At 37.3% G+C, this 13133-nt stretch overlaps 1 protein-coding gene across 1 annotated transcript in view; it reads left to right on the top strand.

Annotated features, from left to right (window-relative positions):
- Cntnap2 (contactin associated protein 2) overlaps nt 1–13133 on the top strand; it is a 1323006-nt gene that overhangs the window by 219586 nt on the left and 1090287 nt on the right. The window lies entirely within an intron of this gene.

Here is a 13133-nt window from a genome sequence, read left to right as displayed (position 1 = left end):
ATTTTTCCTATACATACCTACTTATGGTAAAAGTTTAATTTATTAATTAAACATAGAGATTCATGACAATAAATATTAAGGAAATACAATGATAACAATATACTGTAAAAAAGTTACTCAAACTTATGAATCCGTTGTTTCTGGAATTTAATATTTAATATTTTCAGACCTCAATTGAACTTGGGTTGTTGAAACTACAAAAAAAGCACTCAACAAATGAGGGAGAGGCTACTGTATTTGATTTCCTCTTCCTCGTTTATGTCCTTCCTCTTCTCTCTTTCCCACTCTTTTTCCCACTCTCTTTTTCCCACTCCTCTCCTTCTTTCTTACCCTCTCTTCTTCCTTTTATCCTCCAATTTATTCCTGTCCACAGTCTTCTGCTTATCTATCTTGACTGACCTCAAGTTTGTCAAAACTCTAGCTGAGGAACTTCTTTAAGAACAAAACTGGTGGTAGATTCTTCTAGGGAGGAGTTTTTCTTTGCTTATTTTCTTCCTGTGAAGGCAATACCAACCCCAACTTAAAAATTGCTTACATTTCTTGAAGCCACTAAAAAATACAAAGTCAGTCTGTAAACACATTACTTGCAAACACTGGCTTCATATTATGAATTTTCCAGTAAAATATTTTCTTCTGCTCCCAGGAAATATCTTTTTCCCTCTTCTGCTGATCAGCCAGGGAAGGAAGAATATTGGGTAGGAGCAGGGCAGGGAATTGGGATATCAGGATTTTTGCAAGGATTTTCTTATTAGATTTTTTACTACCAGTTCTTACAGACCCATAAACACAGAAGTTCACTATAACCAGAAAATGGAAAACTCTTCTATTTCACAAGGTTTTTAAAACTAAGGGAACACAACATTCTATATAAATAATACATAAATCCGTAATGTCTATGAGAATTTAGTTACAGAGATTGGCAAAATAATGGTACTGAATAATCTTTTGTTAATTCATAGGCAAAATGATGATGTGCAAACTTAGCAGATTATAATAAAAGGATCATGGGTATTATCTAAAAATTCCATAGGTGTTCATTTTATAATGAACATTATCATAGCAGATATAACACATAGAGGGACAGATTTATTTCTTCAGAAGAATGTGGCTTTTCAAGAGGAAGTTTTAGGTCTTTGGGAAAAAACCCCAAAAGAGCCCTGGCAATAGATGAGGATCCTCACTGCCATGGGGCTGGGTGCTCATGGACACAGAGCACTATCTCTCTGCATATTCTGGCTCTCAGCATCATGGGGTGGCCAGGGTGAGACATGGTGTTTTATTGGCATGACACCTGTCCTAAGAAACATGTTCAGCTTTCAAGTCATGAAAAAGATGTAATATTCTTCGTGGAAACCATGACATATGGGACTGTGTATTAAGAATTAATTATTGGGTACGTTTCAAGTGTCATGAAATATGCTAAATATCAGTAACAGCACAGGGAATAAGAAAACCTTGGTCTTTGGGAGACAAATTTATACAGTTAATCTAGTGGTATTAATTATGATAAAACAGTGACAGTTAAAATTTGCCCATGGGCACAGAGCCTGGTGATGGGACCAAAAGGAAAGCCAGGTGGTCGGGGACAGTGCTACAGCTCACTGTTTCTGTTCCCAAGCCCTAAATCCAACAAATGGGGTACCCACGTAACCATCCCCAGGGCAACTACAGGCTCACACAGCTGCCGGGGTCTCCCATCAGGCCCAGTTCCTACTATTTCTTGAAGATAAAACTTCATGATTATTATGAATTATCTTTTATTTCTCTTATTTCACACAGATGGAATGATAAAATATGCATTATTTTGTATCTTATTTCTTTTCTACAAATATTTATGAGACATATCCATGTTGTTGTATAAAAAATATTAGTTTAGAGGCTGGGGATGTGGCTCAAGCGGTGGCGCGCTCGCCTAGTGCTGGGAGCCATTAGCCAAGTAGGTATGACAATTTCCTTGCCAGCGTACCCCATGTTGCAGTGACATTGAATGTAGGTGACCTTGTTCAAGGACCAAGGCGGATTAGGGCGTTCCGGGTTTAGGTTCCAGGTTTAAGGTTTAAGATTATTCCTGCTGGGAATAGGGCGTATCCTGCTGCCTGAGTTCCCCTTGAGTTCTCACGGGATTCAGACAGTATATTTTGGAGATAGAAGCCCAGTGGAGGTGGATTTTGGGCAGAGAACGTGGATTTCCCCAGAACGTGATTGTAGACGGCTGGTGTGAGTTCGGGAATAAAGAGTTGCTGTTTGAATCTACAAGCTGTGTGGTGGCTCGTGATTTTGTGCCCAGCCAGACTGCGGCAGCCTAGCATGCGTGCGGCCTGGGTTCGTTCGATCCTCAGCACCACATACAAACAAAGATGTTGTATCTGCCGAAAACTAAAAAAATAAATATTAAAAAAATTCTCTCTCTCTCTCTCTCTCTCAAAAAAAAAAAATTAAAAAAATATATATTAGTTTATTTTCATTAATATTATCCCTTTGGGTAAATATTTTGCCATAATTTGTTCATTTCATATTGATGAACATTAGAGTTCTTTTCAGTTTGAGGGTATTTCTATAGAATTACTATGAATTTTTCTATAGAATTGTTACAAATGTTAGAAAAGGTATTTAGCAAATAGCATATATATTATATATATATATATATATATATAAAATTTTTCTATAGAATTGTTACAAGTGTTAGAAAAGATATTTAGCCAATAGCATATATGTATATTTTTTTCAACCTTTGCCACGAATGACACATTTTTATAAAGTGGTTGTATTGATTCAGATTCTCACAATGCATAAGAATTCCTGTTGCTCCAAGGATTCAGGCATTTGGTATTGTTTTAAAGTTTACCCATTGTAGTGGGAGACTTGAAATATGACAGTGTGCTCTATAATCACTGCAAGTGGTTTTGTAAAATGAAGAGTGAATGCTATTATGGGTTTTTCCCATCAAGACTAAGTTTTGAAAGTCCCCAGATTGGAAGGGTAAATAACTGAAATAAAATAGGAAGCCAGATATTTCTAGTGTATAAATCTTTCTGGAGGAAAAAAATCATACAGATTTGGAAAACTGTATTAATATTTGTACCAGTAGATACCAGTGGAGTACATGATAAATTGACATCCTAAAATAAAAAAGAAATTGAAAGATAACATTGTAGTAGGCTATACAGTGTCTCCTAAGACATTAGGACCTAATTCTTGTATAACAGAGTGTATAAGTGTGACTAAGAGTCTCACCATGGCTTGAACAACCTGTGTTTTCCAGGGGGGCTTAAAATTCCATTACTTATATCCTGATAAGAAATAGGCATGAAAGGAGGAGGCTGTGACTTCAAGGCAGAGACTGGGGTGAAATGGCTACAAACCAAGGGATGTGGGCAGCCACCAGGAGCAGGAAGAGAAAGGAGCAGAGTCTGCCTTGAACCCCCCCCAGAGGGAGCGTAGACCTGATTTGGGATTTCTGTCCCCAGAACTGTGAGAAAACATTTCTGTTGTTTCCAGCCACCAGTTCTTGGTAGTTTGTTATAGCAGCAATAGGAAGTGAATACAGCATCAACATCATGATAGAAAATAAAATTTTCTATCACATTAGAAGATGTCCACATCGATGTTCTCCAATATAACCTTCTAAAAAGATGCAAGTGTTCTCCACCTGCTCTAGCCACTGGCCACAAGTGGATACTGGGGTTTGATGAATAGCTTAAACAACAGATGAACTGCATTTTTATTTAACTTTAATTTATCTAAATCTGAATTTAAATATTGTAACTACTGGGTACCATATTGGAGTGCAGTTAGAAAAAAAAACATATACTTCTTCATATTTTTCTTCCATATCCCTTTGTAATCTAAATAAACTATAACATTTTTTCTCCAATGGCAGTCTTTAATTTTTTTTCCTTAGTTTGGAAAATAATTTAATCACGCTAGAAACTGTCTTTATAGTCAATAACGTAAAGCCCAGGCATTTATCTAACCACACAAAATTTACAGATTGGTTTCTTTTTTTTGTTTTGTTTTTAAAAAATGCAAATTGCATTTATCTCTTTTTCAAAAATCATATGTTTACAAAAAGAAAAAGATGTGTTAAATGTATTTATTATGTGCAACTTTTAAAAATTCACTACAATTTAAATTTATCTCTGATGGAATTCATACTAGAGGGGATGCTTAGGTGACCCTCAATTTTTCTCCAACTGAATAAACTGTTGTCTCAAGGGCTGTCTCTGATGTTTCCTGAGAAAAGTAGCCGCGTTTCATTGAGAGAGGAAATGTGGGTCAGGTCTGCCCTTCCATTTGCCCTATTCATAAGTAGCAGTGCTGTGTCACTAAGGTCTCAGCAAGGAGAAATGTGGCTTTGATTATTCGGTGGGAGGAGAGATGCATTCCCTCATCTTCCTAGGAGCCCCGTGGAGGTTTATCTGGGATCTATCTAAAACCTTAAGACTAGACAGGGACTGGTACTTCTTTTCCTTCAATGTTTGCCAGAAGCACTGGGGAGACCGGGTTGGGGGAGCAGGACATGCCTCCCAAGTGAGCCCCATTCTATTTGTGTGCCTCTTGGATGTCACCTTGTGTTTTCTTTTTTTATGCATTTCTTCCAAGAGCATTTTGTCATTTAAGAAATTAGGTGCTTTTCAAGGTTAAAAATAAGAGATTCCCTCTGTCCCACATGGAGAACTTTTGTTCCAGGCCACCGTTTTGAAGTCTTCAGGGTTTCTACTGTTCCTGTTTCCTGACTTGTCTTGAATATAATATGCTTTCCAATTTCAAAGAATCTAAACTCATTTTAAATTATTCTGCTCCCTCTGCACTTGGTTTTCCCTCAAGTTTAGTTGAAACAAGTGCATGCTGTTATTTTTAAAACTTAGTGAGACATCCCACATCTTTGGACTCAGTAAGCCTTCTCCCACAGCTCTGATGCTAATCTTCTTACTCCATCCTGGAAGACTACGGGGAACAAAAAATCTCCATTTAATATTTTGTTTAAAAAGTCACTTATGGCTGCATTACCCAAACATTCATTTCACAAAAGCTAAACATAGTGTATTGATTAAAGCAGTAATTATTTTGCAATGGCAAATACAAAATTAGTTTTTAACCAGAGTCTTCCTGAGAGTCAGGCTGTTACCTTGGGAAGCCAGGATATAAACAATTTAAGTAATTTTTATATAGGCCTTCAATTCGGGTGAACAGTTAAGAAGGCCTACATAGGGTTACCTACTACAGATCATGGTGGAAAATCAATGGCTGACCAAGTAAAAGAGCATATCAAAAAAGCCAAATATAGTATAGACACACGGCTGTGTTGGATCCTTTCATACTGTGCCCAACACATCCACTTCTCCCATGAAACTGTCCTCTTTTAGGTAACACACTGTTATGGTTTGGATGTGAGGTACCCCCCCAAAACTCATGGTACACATGCAGGAATGTTCGAAGGTGAAGTGATTTAGATGATAAGAGCTGTAACCTCATCAATGGATTAATCCATTTGATGGACTAATAACTTTAAAGGATCACTGTTCTGAGTCATAACTGTAGGCAGCTGGGGCAGGGCTAGAAGAAGTAGGTAACTGCGGGCATGCCATTGGGATTGTATGCCCTGTACCTGTCTCTTCTCTCACTCTCTCTGCTTCCGAGCTGCCATGAGCTGAAGGAGCTGAGAGGTTTCCTGTGCAGTGCCCTCCCACCATGATGTCCTGCCTCAACTCAAGCCCAGAGTAATGGAGTCAGTCAACTATGGAGTCACTTCTGAAACTATGACCCCAAACTTTTCTTCCTCTAAGTTGTTCTTGTCAACTACAAAAGCTGACTAACACAACAAATCCTTCCGCTAGCTCTCATTGTGCCAGGGCAAGAGACCCTAACTTGAGTATATGGATTATTTTCCCAGGGCTTTGGTAAGAAATTTCCACAAACAATGTGGCCTGAAACATCAGAAATGTATTCTCTCACAGAGAGAATTGGTTCCTTCTGGAAACCCAGAGAGAAAACCTGTTCCATGCCTTTCCCTCATCTGAAGGGCGCAGGCTTCAACCCTTGGCTTGTAGCTTCACCATTCCTACCGCTGTCTCTGGCTTCACATGGTCTTCTTCCCACTGCATGAGTCTGTACTCTGTGTCTCCATGTGAATTTTCTATAAGGATACAGTCTTCGGATTTAGGGCCCACCCTGACCCAGTATGACGTCACTCTAATTATAACTGTCGAAACTCAATTTCCAAGGAAGCCCGTATCATGAGGTTCTATATAAATATGTGGAAAATAGTATACAGTGCTATACATATTTATTAAATTTGGAAAAAAAAAATCTATGTTTAGATTAGTTTAGTTGGGCAGAGAAATAAATAATTGTGTCACTCAAACCCTGTTCTCTTGTTTAAATTAGATGTTAAATTGTGTAAGATACAGAAGAATTCTTGATACTTGTACTTTGTGTTCAGAACTTGTTGAATTTATTCAGTGAACATTTACTTGTAATCTACTGTATTAAGGCATTTTGAGACAACTTAAAGCATTGTCCCTGCCCTCTAGCAAATTAAATTTGGGAAGAAGAGATGGACAAGTAAATGGTGTAATACTCTGTAAAAAATGTGATTATCCAGGGGCAGGAAACATTTCCACTGTTGGTAGGTGGGTCAGGTATCACCCGTCTTAAAAATGATAAAAATTAGTGCAAAGGAGAATTCCATATGGGAGTAGCTTTTTCAATATCAGAATCTGAAAGGTGACATTATAATTTATTCTTATAATTGGAGTTTGTTTTTCATATATGTGTGTATAGTTAAAGTGAGTGTTTTAATATTGCTTGGAGGACTAATATATTTGTGACATAGATTCATCAATTTGATCAGGATTAGTTGAATTCTACTATTTGTAAAGCATTTTGATAATTCAACTCAAAATGAAAATCTGACCACAACATACCTGTGTTTAAAACACTTTCATGATGTTACATTGATTAGAAAGTCCAGGCTGTTGGTTTGAAATATAATTTTCCCCAGGTCAACAGCTACCTCTGTAGTTCTGTCTTTTCCATGCTACATTCTATGCCCCACTAATATGAACTATTTATATCTCCAAATGCATGAACGGCCTGCTCCTTGAATATATATCCATTTAAGATTATATATCTGACTGGAATTCCTTCTCCTTTGTACTCTACCTATTCAGTTTTTCTATCTTCCAAGATTCAGTTCAGATGAAATCTTGTAAGACTTCTCTGAAGTTCTGGAATAAACCATTTCTTTTCTTTACTCTGATTATATCATATGATCATTTCCAATGAATCATTTATTTATCAAGATATTTCAAAACTAAAGTAGACTGTGGGATATTGGGTAGAGGAGGCAGATACAGCCACCTCATTCATCATCCACATTTCATTATTTAGCAGATGCTCTGTACACACACAAAAAAATGTTTTTGGAAGTGAATTAATATTAGGTGTAAGTGGTACAGATGCTGTTTATTCCCTTGGTGAAAACTGCCTACTGTTTGAGGCTGCATTCATTCTTCTAATGGTTGATCAGGATATAATTCTATAATGCTATATTGAATGGTGATCCAAGGGCCTACAAACTGCTGGAACAATTGTCAAACCAAGTACATTAATTGGTATTCTGAAAGAGCTCTATCAAGGAAGTAACTCAGTGTTCCTTTCTCTAAATATTTCTAGGTCTGTGTTATTTCTAAGTAAGGTTATTTTAAACTATAATCTCATGAAACTCCTTAATGGGTTTTATATATAAATTGTTCATCATCAGAGGAAAAAAATATATTATTCATTCATTAATCTGGGCATGATATCTAGGTTTATATGAAAATAAAAATAACTCAAAGTAAAAATGGGTTTAATAGCTACCAATGTCAAGATATCAATATAAAAAAGTAATTAAAATTGTCACACTAATATATTATGTATGCAGGACATGCTGTATTATTTTCAAGTAATTAGATAAAAAATAAATTCTGTGTGTTATAAATGGAACATTGCAAAAAGAAAAAAGAGAAATGGAACTTGTTGGTAAAAAAAATGGACTTTAGATTCAAGAACATGTAGTGTTCTCTGTTTTTTTTTGTTTTGTTTTGTTTTTTGTTTTTTGTTTAAAAGTACCATGGCTCATGCCTATAATCCCAGCAATTTGGGAGACTGAGACAGGAGGATTGCAAGTTTGAGGCCAGCCCAGCCTCACCAACTTAGAAACTTAGCAACCATAAGCAACTTAGTGAGGCCCTGTCTCAAAATAAAAATTTAAAAGGGCTGGGGATATAGCTCAGTAGTTAAGCACCCCCTGGGTTCAATCCCCAGTACCAAAAAAAAAAAAAAAAACAAAGTAGGTTGCATTTAACACTAGAATTGGAAATCTTTGTAATACAACGGATGTTGTATCTGTATCTATCCATGAATTTATGTATCTACACACATATGTATACATACATATATGTGTATAGATATGTATAGATACATATATGTACATATATATACTTATTGGTGGCTTTCCTTGGTAGTATCCATATAGCAATTGACAGATCATTCTTTTTTTTTCTTATCTTTATTTAATTTATTTATTTTTAAAATTATTTATTTATTTTAATTAGGTATATATGACAGAAGAATGCATTTTGATTCATTGTACACAATTGCAACACAACTGTACATTTCTATGGTTGTACTTGATGTAGCGTCACACCCATATGTGCGGTCATACACGTACCTAGGGCAATGATATCCATCTCATTCCACCATCTTTCCTACCCCCCCCCCCAGCCATCCCTCCCCTTTGCTCAATCAAAGTTCCTCCATTTTTCCCCTGCCTCCCCCATCCCTGTATGGATCAGCATCCACTTATCAGAGAGCACATTCAGCCTTTGTTTTTGGGGGATTGGCTTAGTTCACTTAGCATAATAGTCTCCAACTCCATCCATTTACCTGCAAATGCCATAATTTTATTCTCTTTTAATGCTGAGTAATATTCTATTGTGTATATATACCACAGTTTCTTTATCCATTCATCTAGTGAAGGGCATCTGTCATTTGACCCAGCTATCCCACTGCTTGGTCTATACCCAAAGGACTTAAAATTATACTACATTAATACAGCCACATCAATGTTCGTAGCAGCTTAATTCAAAAGAGTTAAACTGTGGAGAGATCATTCTTATAGCCTTCTGATATCTTTGAGATGTTGAAAAACATACCAGATCATTTGTGTCATAGTCTTTAGTTACTTTAGCAAAGTCAATTTAAAAGTATAGATATTAAAAATAGTAAGATATTACCCCGTGTTAAGCTATGGAAAACATTAGATCCTCAGTGGGTCTCATTCCTGAAACAATGTTTAAAGGTGACTTTGAATTGAAAATAAATTTTAAGGAGGAAAAAATAGTACATTATCATTTGTAATGTCTGTGGAGATATCTGTTACCAACAATTAATTTTTAAGCACCAATTTGTTTACTTGTAAATTAACTAGTATTGAGTGTGTTCAATAAGATAATGTAGTGGACATGTAGATACAAGATATTAACAGATGTCAGTTCGTATTTTGCAGGACCATTTAGGATGACTCTGATTTGTAGGTAGATTCACATTGTATTACTTACTTACTGCGTGAATTTTAAAATTTACTCTCAAGAACTTTAAAAGTTATGTTGACACTTAAAACCAACAGTTTGGGGTTAAAAGCAACTTAAAATTACTGATAAAGACTAACATGCAATTAAATCCATGTTTGCTGTTCTGAATTACGAATAACAATGTATTTGTATTGTAGGATTTACAGAGCATTTGGTTTTCATTGTACAGAGTAGTCCAAAGTTCTTCCCATGAAATAATTTTCCAAGAAAATTAAAGATTGAAACCAAAGTATACCCACATGTTACCATAGCTGGTTGAAGATAAGAATAATGAAAAGAAACTATGTTGTGGCATGTTTTATAAATGAGATGTTTTGATTAATACAGAAGGGCCATTTGTGCGTTCTACAAGAACATTAAAGCTGAAAATTTCCCCAAAGACCTTCCAGCCCCATCCCTTCTTTTACTAAGGAGGAGACCAAAATCCACAGGGTCGTGTGGCTTACACAAATGAGCTAATTGCAGACTTGGAAATCCAGGTGCAGCAATCTCTAGCATTGCTTTCTTCCTGACAGTCTCTCACCTCTCCTCTCCTTGATTCTTCTTGTCTTCTTCTCCACCGCCAAGGCTTTTTGCAGTCTCAGTGATAGATAGCCCACACAAAATTATTTTGTAGACTCTAATGAATATAAATATCATCCGGCCCATCAATTATCAATGCAAGAACATATAGGTGGAGATATTCAGCAAGAAAAATACCTCCATAATATCACACATTCCACATTTCTAAAAGGAAATTGAAATGACTGATCTTCTTTCTAACACACTCATTTAAGACCAGCTTGCAAATAAACACGACTCAAGCTTGCATGGCATTTTGGTGCAGAAAGTTTATCAATCTCAGTCAGCACATTTCCTGAGGTAATCCTACCTCCCGAGATGTTTTAACTACCTTTTACACATAAGGTAATCCTTATTTATGTTAGGTGATTACAAAGAGTATTAAAGTCTCAGTTACAGTGATACAGTTCATCAACATTTCACCTAAAACCCCTGTTTAATGTGAGGGAAGAAATAAAATTTAAAACACTGCAAATATATATAAGAGATTCTTTTATTAGCTTTTATTCTTGAGTTGTTAGTCTTAATTATCACCTACTTAAATTAGCTTAGCTATGGAGAGAAGAGCAAATATTTAAGATAGCAGTTATCACCTTCATGAATTAAAAGTAACAATACAATAAAATGATTATTTAGTATGCTGACTTTTAAAATTTCAATCTAAATCACTTGAATCAGCAATCAGTCATTTTGAAACTTTATTTTACTCTTACTAGAATAATATCATATCTTTTATATTTAAGGTTGACAACAGTTACCACGCTTTTTAAATTTACTTTTTGTATTTCTAGGGGAAATGTATATGTAATAATTTCTTAGGCTCAAAATATTGTCATGTTAGTCTTTCTTGTTTGGTGGACTGGAATGAGTTAAAGAAGGTGTCTAATGTTCCATTTCACTTTCCATGAATGGGGGACAATCTTCAAAAAGAGAAGGCAACACTTTTTAGACCTTCTGAACACTTTGCCCCCAAGCACCCCCATAGGATCCTCCCAAGGAGGAAATTCCTTGCATGTGGAATGGGGTGATCTGATGTCACGGTTTTAAGTTGCTTATACAGACACAGACTTAGCGTCTCTGGATTTGTTCATGGCTTCTTAGAAAATAACTTGTGAGCTAGGGAACCCTTGAGGTGTTAACTGAGATACTTCACAATGCAAAGATTCCCGTGTGAGGTCATCAGCTGCAGGGTCATCAGAGACCTTCCTATCACTCCAGGCCAGAGAGCGAATGTCTGACGCTGGAGAAAACAGTTCAAGGGAAAGGGCACAGTGTGCACCAGATCCCCTTTCACTGTGCTTGCCCCTCAGCTCTAATGGCGTCCTCTTCAGCCTGTTGGCGAGGGAGCAATTCCTGTCCTAGGATTGTGGGGACTTGAACAGGTGGCACTATACAGATGAGATCAGCAGCAGTTTATGAGAGATGTACGCCAACAGCCCTGGCAGGAATCGCCTCATGACTGGCAGGCCCAGCTAGGATTGCCCTTGGGAACAGAATGAACTGCCAGGACTGGGAGGCAGCTTTGAGGTGGCAGGAGGGTGTTCTGTCCCTGCCTCCACAGAGGATGCAACAGGCTGGTTTGAATAAATCTGCTCCATTGGGAGGCAGGGAAGGGGCACCCACCACTGAGGGATAAGCAGGAGCTGTCTCCTCCCTGACAGGAGGGGTACCCAATTAGGTTGCCTCACCCACGTGAGCAGGGTTGGAGGGGAGCTTGCAGCTGGGCCACCTGAGACTCTCCTGGCTTCTCCTGGTGTCAAGGCTCACATGACATCGGGCCTTACTTTAGGCGCTGCACCATCACCTCTTGTTTTCTTATTTCCCCCAATTTTTGGTAATGTTGTACTCTAAATGAGATACCTGACTTGTGTGAATCTAATCTGACCATCGGACCCTAATACCAGGACTTTACTACTAAAGTAACTAGGGTTCCTTTATGAGTGTTAGCTACATCCACAGCCTGTGTGGTCCCATGCAATGTGTCCCTCCCTGTTGTCACCTGATATTGTTTATTTATTGGTTTTTGCTATTTTAAACTTGTGAAAGTAGCCACATTCGTGTACCATAGGAAATTAATTGAGAATGGAATGGGCAAGTGGCTCCTTAAACTTACTTGGAAATATCAATTTTTTTTTTTTTTTTTTTACTGGTGGGAAGCCCCTTTCCCATCATTGCATTTATATAGAAAAGATGATCATTTCCCCCAAATATTTCACAAGCTTTTTGTGTTTTGCAAAGGACAGTGTGAACACATGGCTGAGTTCACTGTCGTCTGGGTTTGACTCTGAGAACAATGGAATTTAGAGTACAGAGCACCTCTGGTTCATGCTTACTCCAAATTTTATTGTTTCCTCCATCTATCAGCGGGAGGGCGTATATTGACACAAAATAAGGCATGTTTCCTAATGTAAACTCAACAAGGAGAAGCAAAAAGCAAGTTTCATAACTATGGCAATATTTATCTGAATGAGCAACTGAGAACCATACCTGACCTTCCTCCACCACTGTGGAACATCTAGTTTTCCTCTTTTAAAAATAGTAATTTATGTCACTCATTTTTTTTTAATTCATTTATTCTCATAGCTTCTTTATAAAATGCTTTAAAACAAACCATACTTCATGCTTTGGTCAAGGCAAATGTCAACATAGATTGAGGTTTGTCAACCTGGATACTGCCTAAGTTTTTGGCAGCTAATCCTTTGTTGTAGGGGAGGAAGGGGCCACTTTGTGTGAGGCAGAATCTTTGGCCACATCCCTGGCCCCTGCCCATTGAATGGTCACAGAACTTCAGGCCTTCCGGGTTCTGACAACCAATCCTGACTCCAGATACTGACTAGTGTCTCCAGGGGACAAAACTGCAAGAATTCTGGCATAGGTCTGCCAAGTGCCACCTGGTAATTGATTCACTATATTGTTAGGCACTGTGACAGGAAG

Source organism: Marmota flaviventris, chromosome 1, assembly GCF_047511675.1.
Source record: "Marmota flaviventris isolate mMarFla1 chromosome 1, mMarFla1.hap1, whole genome shotgun sequence".
Lineage (NCBI taxonomy): Eukaryota > Metazoa > Chordata > Mammalia > Rodentia > Sciuridae > Marmota > Marmota flaviventris.
Note: the sequence above shows the minus strand (reverse complement) of the source record. Positions and strands in the feature narration are given on the sequence as shown.